A 13,383-nucleotide genomic window follows, 5' to 3' on the forward strand; every position below is an offset into this window, starting at 1 on the left:
TATTATAATCTATTTATCTGATTAAATGATTACATACAGGGCTTCTGTTCTATCAAAGTTTGTGACTACGTTAGAATGTGTGACCGGTCACGTTGTCGCACATTTTAACATAATCCAGCCCATTTTTTTGGTGTTGGAATGTGTGACTGCCATTGGGTCAAGCATTCCAACGCTTTCTCAGCAGTTCCAGGGCAGATCAGCATCGCAAATCGTATGTGCAGGAGAACCGATCTGCCCTGGAACAGCTGATCGGTCCTGAAATGTCGAAAGCGTTGGAATGCTTCACCTTTTGGCGGTCACACATTCCACTGCCAAAAAACTGGGCTGGACTGGGATTACATTAAAACATGTGACCACGTCACCGGTGACACATTCTAACGTAGTCACAAACTTTGATAGAACACCGCCATCACAAGGATCCCAACCTGAAGAAAGCTATTTCAGCGAGGTGCCCTTCTCATTTCAGGGAGGAGGAGAGCACCGCCCTGAAATGATGGCAGATAGCACAGGAAACAATAGCTTCTTTGCTATCTGGAGGGTTTTATTTTTAGTATTCTGCTGCTGTCAATCACTAGAAGAGGACTTGATGTAAAACTTCAGGTCCCCCTCTGCTGATTGACAGCAGCAGTGGGCGGGTGCAATAGCTAGTTTGCTATTGGCTATTGCAAAGTGAAATAGCCAATAGGAATCTAGCTATGCATTCCTATGCTGTTGTTTTTTGTTTTTTTCTGACTGACGGCGGCCAATGTCAGAAAAAAAAAACAGAGCAGGGAAAGGTTTACTCTGCTAGATCGAGCAGAGTAAACCTTTCCGGGAGAAAATGTTTCTCTCCCGGGAGCTATCTACTAGCGGGACGCGCAGGGGGGTACGGCCAGTACCCATGTGAGGGGTCTGGGCAGCCTGAGGGGCCCCTTACATGGGTATCAGCTGTACCAGGGGCGGCATGGCAGAGATGACGGGAGGGGGTGGAGGAGGCCATGCCCCAGCAGCAGCAGGTAAGAAGAGTTGGGAGGAGATACAGGGAAAGGGACCCTGACGGCCAGCTGACCTGGGTCCCTGCAGAGCCCACCCACCGTAGAGAGTCTCAGGTGGGCTATGCAAGATCCATGGTGTGCTCTGCAGGGTCTCAGGTAAGTCCAGAGTCCAGCACGCTGCTGCAACATTAGAGACCGTTGAGGGGAGGGTTTCGGGGGCTATATAATGGTGATATGGTGGGAGGGGGGTTAATGTTGGCTCTGGGGTAGATGGGGGGGGTTTAATGTTGGCTCTGGGGTAGGTGGGTTAATGGTCACTCTGGGGTAGCTATGCGGAGTTAATGGTCGCTCTGGGGTAGCTGTGCAGGGTTAATGGTCACTCTGGGGTAGCTGTGCGGGGTTATTATTGGCTCTGGGGTAGCTGTGTGGGGTTAATGTCGGCTCTAGGGTAGCTGTGGGTGGGTTAATGTCGGCTCTGGGGTAGGTGTGCGGGGAGGGGGGTTAATGTCGGCTCTGGGGCAGGTGTGCGGGGGGGTTAATGGTGACTGAGAACAGTGACGACCCAGCAAACAGAAAACACATACGTAACAGCTGAAGACAGAAGACCAGCCAGAAGAGGTAAGTGTAAATAATTCATTAAAATTATTATTATTTGTAGCCTAATGTTGTATAAAGTACTGTTGCAGCAATACACAATGGCACCCTGTATACAGGACTACAAATCTCAGCATTACTTTTTTACAGGAAATCTTGCACCAGGACCCTTTGTTCCTTAGGTCCGCCACTGACCACAATGCTGTATACATGGGGAAATGAAAGGATTACAGTATAACAGGCAGAATAAGCCAGCAAATGAAGCAACAACTCCATAAATTATATTTCAATATTACCAGCACAGGTGGCAGCAAAAACACTCACATGAAAGGCACCCAAAGAGTTAAGGCACAAGATTGAAGCTTTGAAGCTGACAGAGCTTGCAAACAACATATTTCTGTAAGATCCAGCTAAAGCTGTAGTAGCAGAGCTACAAGTGGCAGCAGCCTGCACTCAGCAAGCACCTGCAGAGTTAAAGCAACACAAGCAAACTAATGGATTTTTACAGAAAAACCTGCATTCTTCAACTAAGGCATTAGCAGCATCACAGAATCACATACCTCCCTGCAATGCACCTGTAAAGTTTAAGCAAACATGGAAAACTGAATAGATCTACAGGCATAATAAAATATATTCAAAGAAGATTCAGCCGCAGCAAAGCAGGACTGCAAAGTCACAGGAAATAGTAGCACATTCACTACTTAAACTAATTGAAAGAAAATGGAGTGGATCCTACTTGTCATCTTGTCCATGCATGTGATCATTCCAGTACAAACATAGTTTCTGATGATGCAGTCATGGTTTTTTCAGAGTCAGAAGACCAGGATGCCAAGCAGGTGTCTTCAACATGCCGCTATGATGGAGGAAGCATCCGAATATGAAAGGACCCCAAGAGACCATTTCCTGCACCCAGTGGCGTCGCTACAGGGGGGGTGAGGGGGTTATTCCTTGCCCAACTCCCCCGTGTGCCCCCCGCTAACAGTGGCGGATCCGAGTGACATGTGCAGTGTGCACCTGCTGCTTGTGCGGCCGGGCAGCCCAGTCAGAGCGGCGGAGGGAGAGACTAGTGTTATAATGTATTGCTGGGACTTGTAGTCCCGCATAGCTGGTGTTATTCTGCATTGCTGTATGTTTATACAGCAATACAGAATAGTGCCAACTATGTAGGACTACAAGTCCCAGCAATACATTATATTTTTAAGTAGGGATACCCCACTGCCAATGCTGGGCATTTTCACGAGTACTTATACTCGTGAAAATGCCCCGATACTAAACGCAGATACTGGTGTTCTGTGGAGAACGCCGACGTACCGGTTTCCTCAGTAATCCCGTCTGTACGTAAACGCAGTTACTGGGTCAGCCCTGAAGGTTCTAGTTACGCCTCTGTTAGCAGTGCTGGGCCAAGGTCTTTTGGCACCCAAGGCAAGAATGCCTCCCTCTTCTCAGCTTTTTAAACTGGTGCTATACCATATTAGTACAAATTTAACAGATAAAAAAACAAACATGAAAAAAAAACCTGAAATATGGTAATAAACTACCACGAGTGTTACTGCAATAAACGGTAATGCATGTAAGTGCAGTGCTGTGCCATTTATTCTTAAAGCCACCCCAATGCACGTTGCCAGCGTACCTACATTGCAATGCAACACACAGTAAAGCACTACCATAGGGTTGGGGTGTTCTCCATCTCCAGAAATGCAAATAACTAATAAATCTTAAATAACTGGGCTGCTTTACCAAGAGACACATGAATGTGTGGCTTAAATGTGTATTCTTTAACACAATGCAACAGTATAAATGAACACCTAAGGGTTACTAAAATTTTACTTTTTACTACAGCCCACAAAGCATTGAGCGTGTCAGACACTCACCCACTCTCACGCAGGAGAATGTCACTGCAGTCAGCTTTCTCAGTTGTAGGGGGGAGCAGGGTGATGGGGGGCACGGTGATAGGACGGGATGGGAATAGAGGTCAGGTGAGCTGTGTACCCCATAGCTGACATGGGAGGTCATGGGAGCTGGCAGGGGAGATGTGGAGACATTTTCATGAAATCCTAGGAGCAGACCATTAATAAGGAGCAGGCGCAGGCCCGTGTGCTACCAGTGTGCCCAGGGACTGGCCCAGAGCTCCAAGGCACCGAGGTAGATAGCCACACAGGAGGGAAAGAGGGAGACATTAAACCACACACTTCTGGCCCTGAGTCTAACCCATCTGTCTACATACACATAACTTTTGAATGTGCTATATATATACATACATACATACATGCATACATACAGGTGAAGCTCGAATAAATAGAATATCGTGCAAAAGTTCGTTTATTTCACTAATGCAACTTAAAAGGTGAAACTAATTAATGAGATAGACTATATATACTGTATGTATATATATATTGTATATCAACAGTTGTAAGGCGGGAGGGCTGAATGGTTCCAAGTCAAATGTAGCGCTCCCTCTAATGTTTAAACTACAAATCCCAATAGTTACTACAATAACAAAAACACAGAAGAGCAAACATTTTAAAATGTAAAAGTCACATCCGAAATAACTATAAGGTAAACACTGAAATAATAACTCAAAACATATGCTGAGTTGAAATACACTATATTTTAAAGAGACTGCTTTCATTCTTAAAAATAGCCAAGAGCATCCCATGTAGTGCTTTTGCTGTAATCTATTACAGATGCCTTAGAATATAAGTAGATTGTCCCTAAATATTTCCCAAATGTTATAGGCACGTAAATCTGTTTGCAGACTGTGGGTTTTGGTGTGTGGTTTTATTCTGTAGTCTGTCCTGATGGTTTCATTAAAGTAGATTTAAACCATAACTAAATAGTTTTTTGTTTTCTAAAGCAAAGTATTTTTGAATAAAATACTTGTTGCATCTCAGTGCTGCTGATCTCCTGCATCCTCCCTGCAGTCCAGTCTGCATCCATCTGCTTTAAGGATGGCTGCATGGCATTTCCCTTGTCAACAGTAGGTCATGGCTGCATAATCTGAGCTGAAATAGTCATTTGTAGTCTCCATGAAAAGTGACAATGCAGAAGTAAAATTGGAAGACCGCAGCAGAGAGCACGGTACTTTTATGGCAGGACCCCCATGTATTACTATAATGAAAGCTATACATTTAAAAATATAGAAAGCTAAACATGGTAAAGTTTAAATTAGATTTTTGTTATGGGTTTTATATACTTTGAAAGTTACTATGACTGGCTATAATCAGAGTTACTGTTAAAATGAAAATAGCAGTTTCCTTTGAAACAGTCATTTGGCATCATACAGAGAAAGATATTTACGTCTTGTTTAAGTCTCATTATAATTACATTAAAAACATGTAAGGAATGCATAGATCAAGGACTGGTGGAGGGACCCCAGCATAAACTTGAAGATGACCCAACAAGGAAATGATGAAGCAGTTGTGAGAACAAAGAATTAGATGCAATTTTGGCATAGTGCAGATATAGCTAGGTGTCCTTTTGCAGTGAAAACTGTTGATGAGAATGGAGAAAACAATACAGTGGATAATTAATCATATGAATTGGCTCATAGCAAGAGACTGGGCGAGCTTTAGCTGCCGACTGCTTGTTTGGCAATTCTACTCAACTAATAGATCAACTGTTATCACTGCAATCAGAAGCATGGTTGAAGTGCTATCAAATGCATTGTCCATGTTTTGATTTTTCAATTTGTTCCTACATGTCCTAGGATTTCTATCATATCTTGGTATCTATCATCCTAAATACTGTCAACATATGAGAACTATGTATTAATGCCAATGAATAACAGAGAGGATTTATATCATATGTACGGTTTCTTTTGCTGCACAGAAAATATTCTTCTGCCCTGCCATTTGTTAATTCACTATCTGTTGTACATGTTTACATTCTGTTTTTGTCCCTAAGTTTTTCAGTAGAGCACAGCATGTTCCTTTGGCCAGCTGTATGTCGTGCGAGAGACAAAGGAAGCAAGTGCATAATGAATAACACATGCAGAATGAAAAAATAAGCAGACCTCATTGATCGCAGTAAAATTCATAAAGGTGTAATATTTCTAACAACAAAACAGACTATTTAAGAAAATTCAAATCCTGGAGAAAGAAATAAAATATTGACAATGACATTTCTCTATTGTTTTTTTAGTTAGTTCAGATTTGTTCTATTAAATCTTGGTAACATGAATACAGGCAGCCCCTGACTTATGAACGCCCGACTTACGAACAATCCATACTTTCGAACTGAGGTCCCCCCGAGATTAGTGCCGCACCCGAATCCCGCTCCTTCCCTCTGTAATGTATTAAATGTTATTTTTATTATCACAAAATATTAAAATACTGCTTGATTAAAAAAAATGGTAATATCTTTATTCTAGTGGAAGGTTTTTGTGATACTAAATATACTTATATAATCTGATTCTGAACAGGACACAATTAATTTGAAAGTCAATATGCTGTATTTACTTACTGCTACATAATACATTCATATTTATTGAAATGTTTTTGCAGAAGTTCATGTTTATTTATCCTGATCAATCAAACAATACATGAATGTTGTAAAATGTAGAAATGCTTACTGTTTCAGACTAATTTAAGGATATATAAAACACATGGCTTGTTATTGTTAATTTTGAAGGGGAATCTGGGTCAGTTATATGGATTGTGAGTTCCCTGAGGGGATGTGGGCTTTAGCAGTAATCCAATAATTGCTCACTACCCTTTGACATCTGTCAAGTGCAATCTTTTAAGGTGCCTATTTTTAAACAATGATACTCCATGTCAGATGAAAAACCACATAGCCAAACCGAGCTAGGGAGTGCCACATTTAAATTTCATGTTGTCCAGGGTTAATTAGCAAAACATGTACCATAATCAGTTAATACCAACATTATTCTTATCATTGCTAACATCATTTGCAATCGAAGTACATTGTTTATGTTTGGTCTACTTCTAAAAATAAGCACAATATACTTTTCATGAGCCTGACTTTATTAATAGAGATAATTATAAGTAATCAATATGGTATGCAGCAAATATATATTTGTTTTAAGAAGATATTTAGAAAATTAGTGCTGATCAAATCAGAGAATAGTGATTCAATAATCCTGTATAATTGTTATTTAGTGATCATGATACATGACTTAGAGGATTTTATTTAATTCTCTGAATTAAAAATGTACATGTTGCCAATTCACATGACTTCACACGATCCCTCAACAGTATTTGCTATATATATTGACCTTCATTTTATTATCAGTAGAGGTGTAAAGACATAGGATGCATGAAAACAACCATATCAACTGTATCAGAAAAATTATTTTGTTTATTTTTCAAGGTACAAAAAAGTACACTGTTTCCCTGAAAATAAGACCTACCCTGAAAGTAAGAACTAGCACTATTTTTCAAGATTCCTGTAATATAAGACCTACCCCGAAAATAAGACCTAGTTTGGTGGTAGCATGTGAGGGAGAACTGGAAGAGCGGGAGAGATGGTATCAACCTGCAGGGACATACTGTATTAAGGGGATGACAGGGGACTTCCTCTGGCCAGCGCAGTGTCAGGGAGAACTCCAGTACCATACTTTACCAACTGCTGTCCCCCTGAAGGCACTGCTTAATGTAATGGTACCGTACTTTACAGCACTGTCCACTGTCTGATGTCCCCACTGTTGCACTGCTGGTACCACTGTCCCTGATGGCAAAGGAAGACAGCGCTGTAGAAAGCAAGGCAGCGGCGGCGGAGTGAGAAGAGCAGTATTAGCCGATACTTCCTCTATAGTGCCGGTTACTGTGACAGGCGGTGTGATACCAGATAACTTTAGATTGTTGTACATTTTGTTGCACATTAAAAAAAAAAAAAGACATCCCCGGAAAATAAGACCTAGTGTGTTTTTTGGGGGCAAACAAAATGTAAGACAGTGTCTTATTTTCAGGGAAACACGGTAAAAATATCTGAAGAGAATGACGTTTGACACCCCTCCTCCTCAATACCACGACACCACCCCCACCATGACCACCCGGTATAATAGGTAAAATATATCATAAATGTTCTCTAGAAACTTCCATTTTATCTCCTTTGTGTATACATTCTCCCAAAAGGCTTGGGGATCATTCAGGTGCTTACTGGCAAATGAAAAACAAGCATTCATGTTCATCTTGGATAGGCTTTCCACCCTAATATTTTCTAGGGAAGCCCATTTTTTACTAGAGTGTTATTGATTGTAGAGCTTTGAACAACTACCAGTTTGGTGTCTTTATAGGATCCTTTATGACTTCCTATATGATTATGCGCTGCACCCATGGGGAACCTCTGGCAGTTTTGGACACTGCTAGGAAGATTTTATTTTGGAAGTTGTGGCTCTCACAGTGGTCCCAACGCTGTCAAAATTGCCTTTTAACAGTTAGCCTGACAGATTAAAAAGAAAATTCTGTTCTCTTTAGGAATTTCTTTAGACCCTGATATTTTATTTGTATTGGGTCTTAAGGGTCAAAATATATGAGATTTAGACTGGGCAACACTGGCTGTAATCTAGCCTGGCTGTGTTCAGTCACTGGAGTCTAGCGGGATGATTTACAAATAGAGCAAATATACTGTTCACTTTGCAAGAGAATTAGCTCTTTTGCAAGGGTATTTTCCTCTTAGCTAAGTGAACGAGGTGAGAATTCACTATACAAAGACTGTCTAATACGAACAGGGTAAATAATAAAAAAAAAACAAAAAGAAAAAACAACAACAGTATTATTGCTTGCACCTGATTGGATGATAGAAGTCAGCAGAGCTTCACCTTATTCAGCTGATGGAAAATGTCTTGCCAGCCAATTGTCCAGCCAATTTTCCTTTCATAAAATAACCGCTATATATCCCTTTAATTTAGCTAAAGGGGTATTATTCATTAGTTAATTAATATTCAATTTTTTTCTTTTTACTAAATAGCATAAGTAAATGTGTTATTTGTTCAGCTAGATTTGGATTGAAAACAAAACAGGAAATCACCTGCACTCCATACAGCAATAGACCTTCATGAAGAATTGGTGCTCAAAGTGACAACACGGATGGCGCCGTGTCAAATATAGTCCACAATAGAAGTCACCAGCACTCGATAATACGTGCACTATTTATTAAATTGTCACATGCGCCAAACAGCCAACGTTTCGGGGCCACGCAGGGTCCCTTCTTCTGGTCACTATGTCACCCAGGACAAGGGACCCTGCGTGGCCCCGAAACGTTGGCTGTTTGACGCATGTGACAATTTAATAAACAGTGCTTATACTTCTTGCACGCATTATCGAGTGCTGGTGACTTCTACTCAGGTTTTGATTGAAGACACCTCTCTCATTTAAGGTAACTAGCATTACTAGACTGAGCTCAGTAAAGGCAGAACTCATATTTATCTGCATTTCATGTCATTTTAGGAAAAGGATTAACTAACCATTCCTTAGATTTAAGTATATCTAAACCCAAGAACAAAAATGGAATATATTTCAGTTTACCAGTCCTTAGGTATGGTGGCTGCACTAGTTTTCATATTCCAGTCTTTTTTTTTTATGAGTGATATTGCAAGTAACACAATTGCTGTCCTTGGATGACAACGCTTACTCACCATATTGCAGTTATAGAGCTACAGTATGGTTACCCTGTAAATTGATTCTATATGGTCTCAGAAGCATCCCAAATAAAGACTAACTACAGCAAGCTGCATCTGCACATCTACACAAACACTTAGACAGTTGTCACTGCAACAAATATTCCCACTGGAAGATCTACAGTGGTACGTCGGTTCACAAATGCCTCTGTTCACAAACAATTCGGTTCGCGACCAGGAAGTCCGTCAAAATTTTGCCTCCGTTCACGAACTCTGCCTCGGGTGACGAACACGACCGTGGCCATCTTCCCCGCTCTGACACATGGTCCTGGCATCCTTTACTTGAGATTGCGGTCGCAGACAGGGCTGTGGACACTTACTGTGAAGCTTTTTTGTGTGCTTTGTAGCACAGTACTGTACAGTATTACTGTTCAATCGAGCATGGCTCCCAAGAAAGTGCAGAGCAAGCATGGTGGGAAAACGAAAGCGCAGAGCATTAATGAAGGTGACAAGAATGTGCAGAGCGGTAATGAAGGTGACAAGGATGTGCAGAACAAGAATGGCAGTAAAAAGAAAGTGCAGCACAATAATGAAGGTGACAAGAATGTGCAGAGCATTAATGAAGGTGAAAAGAATGTGCAGAGCAAGAATGGTGGTAAAAAGAAACTTGTGGTTACATTTTTTTTTTCATATGGTTCAGAACGGATTAACCTGATTTACATTGAACCCTATGGGAAAATGTGATTCGGTTCACAACCAAAAATCGGTTCACGACCACGTTCGTAGGGGTTTAGAACAGATTAACCTGATTTACATTGAACCCTATGGGAAAATGTGATTCGGTTCACAACCAAAAGTCGGTTCACGACCACGTTCGTAGGGGTTTAGAACGGATTAACCTGAATTACATTGAACCCTAATGGAAAATTTGATTCAGTTCACAACCAATTCGGTTCGCATCCAGAATTGTGGAACCAATTAAGTTTGTGAACCGAGGTACCACTGTATACTCCTGTATTTGTCCTGGTGACCATTGTCACCAAGACAGAAAAAAAGAAAAAAATCCTAATATTCTGGAGTTATCATGAAAACAAAAGGTGAGGGAAAAACTGGTGACAACTGTCCAAGATGGGAATTTTCCTTAAATTTGAGATATTTCCTCTCACTTCCGCCTGTCAAAGCAAGTGGAGCAAAATCTCCCCAGCAGGAGAAAGCAAGCGAAAATAATCTGATAGGGGTTTAACCTTTTCTTAATCTATTCAAAACAAAAACATAACAAAAAAGGTTTGGCTATACATACACTTTAAACATTCATTCGTTCTAGAATTCCAACAGTTACAATTTTAAAGGGCAAGAAAACCCTTTTCCTAACAAATAATATATCCTAAGCACACACATATGGTAACAAATGTTTGATATTAGAATACTACTATATGGTATTCAACAATTTTTTTTTAAAGCTTGAACTTGAATCAGTGTTTTCCCATCAACACCTTGCATGTACCATCAATAGTTCCAACATTTCAATATTTACTGTGAACATTATTGAGTACTTTTGCATGCACATTTATGCCAGGCTAACTTAAACAATGGTCAACGTGACAAAAGAGTAAATTGTAGTGAAACCCACATAGAACACAAATACGTCACAGATTATTTCATAGAGACTGATCAGTCATAACATTTTTTTACATTAATCACCAATGTACTCAATACCCCAATTGTTATTAAGACAACCTACGTGACCAGCCCCAAGACACAACAATGAGGGGACTGTGATAATGTGTGTAGTGTCCCCATGATTAACTCTTCCTGTTGCTGCACAAACTCAGTTGCATTCTTATTATAAAATGTATGTTGAACTCCAGGCAGATATAAAAGACACAAATTAAAGGATACCTATGGGGTTAGGGCTTTTCCCCATAGTTCTCCTTAGGGTAACGGGAGGACACAAACTAGCGTTCTCCCGTCACCCTAAACGCAGTATACCGCGAGCTGCAGCTCATGGTATACTGAGACGCCGCAGCTGAGGGTCAAAGGTATACAGTTTAGGTATTAGGAATATAACTATCAGCCTCAAGTGGAGGAGAGTGGTGAGTTGTAGTTTTTCACTGCAGGGATAATTAGGGAAGTGTTTTCTATCACCTCTATCCAATCCACAATGATCCCGGTGTGATAGAATTAATAAGTGGCGTTCACAAATACACTTTGGAAGGTTTGTAGTGCGGTGGTTATGGAAGGGTTATCTCCAGCGGCCTAAGTTACGCAATCCGTAATAATCAACAATATGGTATGTTCAATTGGTACCAATGCACACAGTTAATCGCTAGTATATAAGTATATTATCGTTTGAAGTGGCTACCAACAGGTGGGGGAAGATCCCCTAGTACTTGCGGTTCAGGCGTGGAGAAAGTTCAGGAGGAACAGGAGGCGCCGCGCCCAGGGGGAGGAGCTGGCCGTGACGTCACGGCCGAGACGCCGGCCCGCGGCGACGGCGCTCCCGTCCTTGTAAACCTTGGGGGGAATCCAGCCCCTCCCCTGTCACTGCAGAGAGCCGTGACAGGATCGAGAAGTGAGCGAACACCTGTATATGTTCGCTCACTTCCCGATCTACTGAGCCGACCTGTGACAGTCTCAACACATCACTAAATGCATTTTTTTAAATGCAAGAAGTGTAAATAGCTGAATATGACCTGATATTAGAATGTCACAATCCACTGTACAGGAGAGCTCCAACTGGGAGAGGGAAAAGGAACACAAAGAGCCTGTCGGCTGTCCTGTAGTGTTTAAGTACTAACAGGAGGAGAGAGCAGAGTAACTGAGAGATGAGCACATGAGATTGCTGCTTCTCCTTCCATTGTCCAGTCAAAGGCTGGGAGAGGACAAGACCAGTAAGTGTTAGGTAACTGGAGCAGATTAAACTCATTCTCCTACCCTGACATGACAGGACTGTGTAGTGTCAGAGCTGTGTACAACTTTGGCCGGAAAAGCAACTCCTTTATATGTCCCTATTTGTTTACTCACGAAACAGGGTTTTGTTTACGTCTCTTTATAAAAAAAGGATTAATTTGGTGCACATGGAATGAAATCAGCTAAGGAGGATCTGTTCAATGAACAAAATATAAATGAAGAATTAAATAATATATTGTTTAAATGTATTTAAGTCCTAACAAGGAACTTCAGTTATTTCCTCCCTTTTGGTCTGTCAAATATACCATTAAAAGAGATTTGTTATTTCTGGTGTGGGAGTGGGTAATTGCATTTCGAAACATCAGTTCATCTATTAAAGGGAAGGTAAACTTGTTTAAAGTCAATTTTAAAATTGTATTTTTTTTTAACGTAATATGTAATCAGCAAGCTTCTGAAGCCTGTAGTCTGTAAAACATGTTAAAAGGAGACTAGAGCTCCATCTACTGAAGTAAGAATATGAAAAATCTAAACACATTTTCATATTTTCCTGGTTGTATAACAAAAAAAGTTACAATTTGCATCTAACATTTGCAGATGATAATTTTCTAATATACAGTGTAAAATAACATTAGCAGAGTATTAAACCTACATATGATACATTAGTCTGGCCCCTGGGTCTAATTCCTGGCCTGAGTTAAAGTCTGCCTTTATATAATTATTCCTCCTGCCACCTTAGGAAAAAAGTACACTTTCATTTTAGATGCAATCTAATAAGTCAGTTTTGAGAAAGTTTGCTGTTGGTTATACCAGATTCTCAGCGGCTGACACATTTCTCAGATGTGGCAGTATTCATGAATATGTAACCTGAGTAAACGTTTATTGCAATCAGAATGGCTTAGAAAATTAAGAGTTGCCCATGGTGACCAAGTATTAAACTACACTCCCAACTATGCCACTCTTGTGTTAAACATCTTGAGGCTGTTTATAAAAGAAAAGAGAGGACAAATGTGGAAAAAGTGAGACGTTGCCCTTGATGGCCCATCATATTTCTTTTTTAATTCCCTGGAAAATAAAACAAAGCATTTGATAGGTCACCATGGGAAACTTTTTTCTCATGTTACCTTCGCTTTTTTTTTTTTATAAACAGCCCCAAGATTTTTAAAACAAGGGTGGCATATTAGGGAGCGATATTCTCCATCAACTATTGTAGTATCCTTGTCTATGATAGCTGAAAAAACAATGAGTAATAATTTCTTAAGCAGGTGACATAAATAATAAATATATATATATTTTTTTTACAGCTACGATAAAACGCCTATATCATTACAT

The sequence above is a fragment of the Nanorana parkeri genome, unplaced genomic scaffold, assembly GCF_000935625.1.
Source record: "Nanorana parkeri isolate BGI_ZX_2015 unplaced genomic scaffold, ASM93562v1 scaffold1764, whole genome shotgun sequence".
NCBI lineage: Eukaryota > Metazoa > Chordata > Amphibia > Anura > Dicroglossidae > Nanorana > Nanorana parkeri.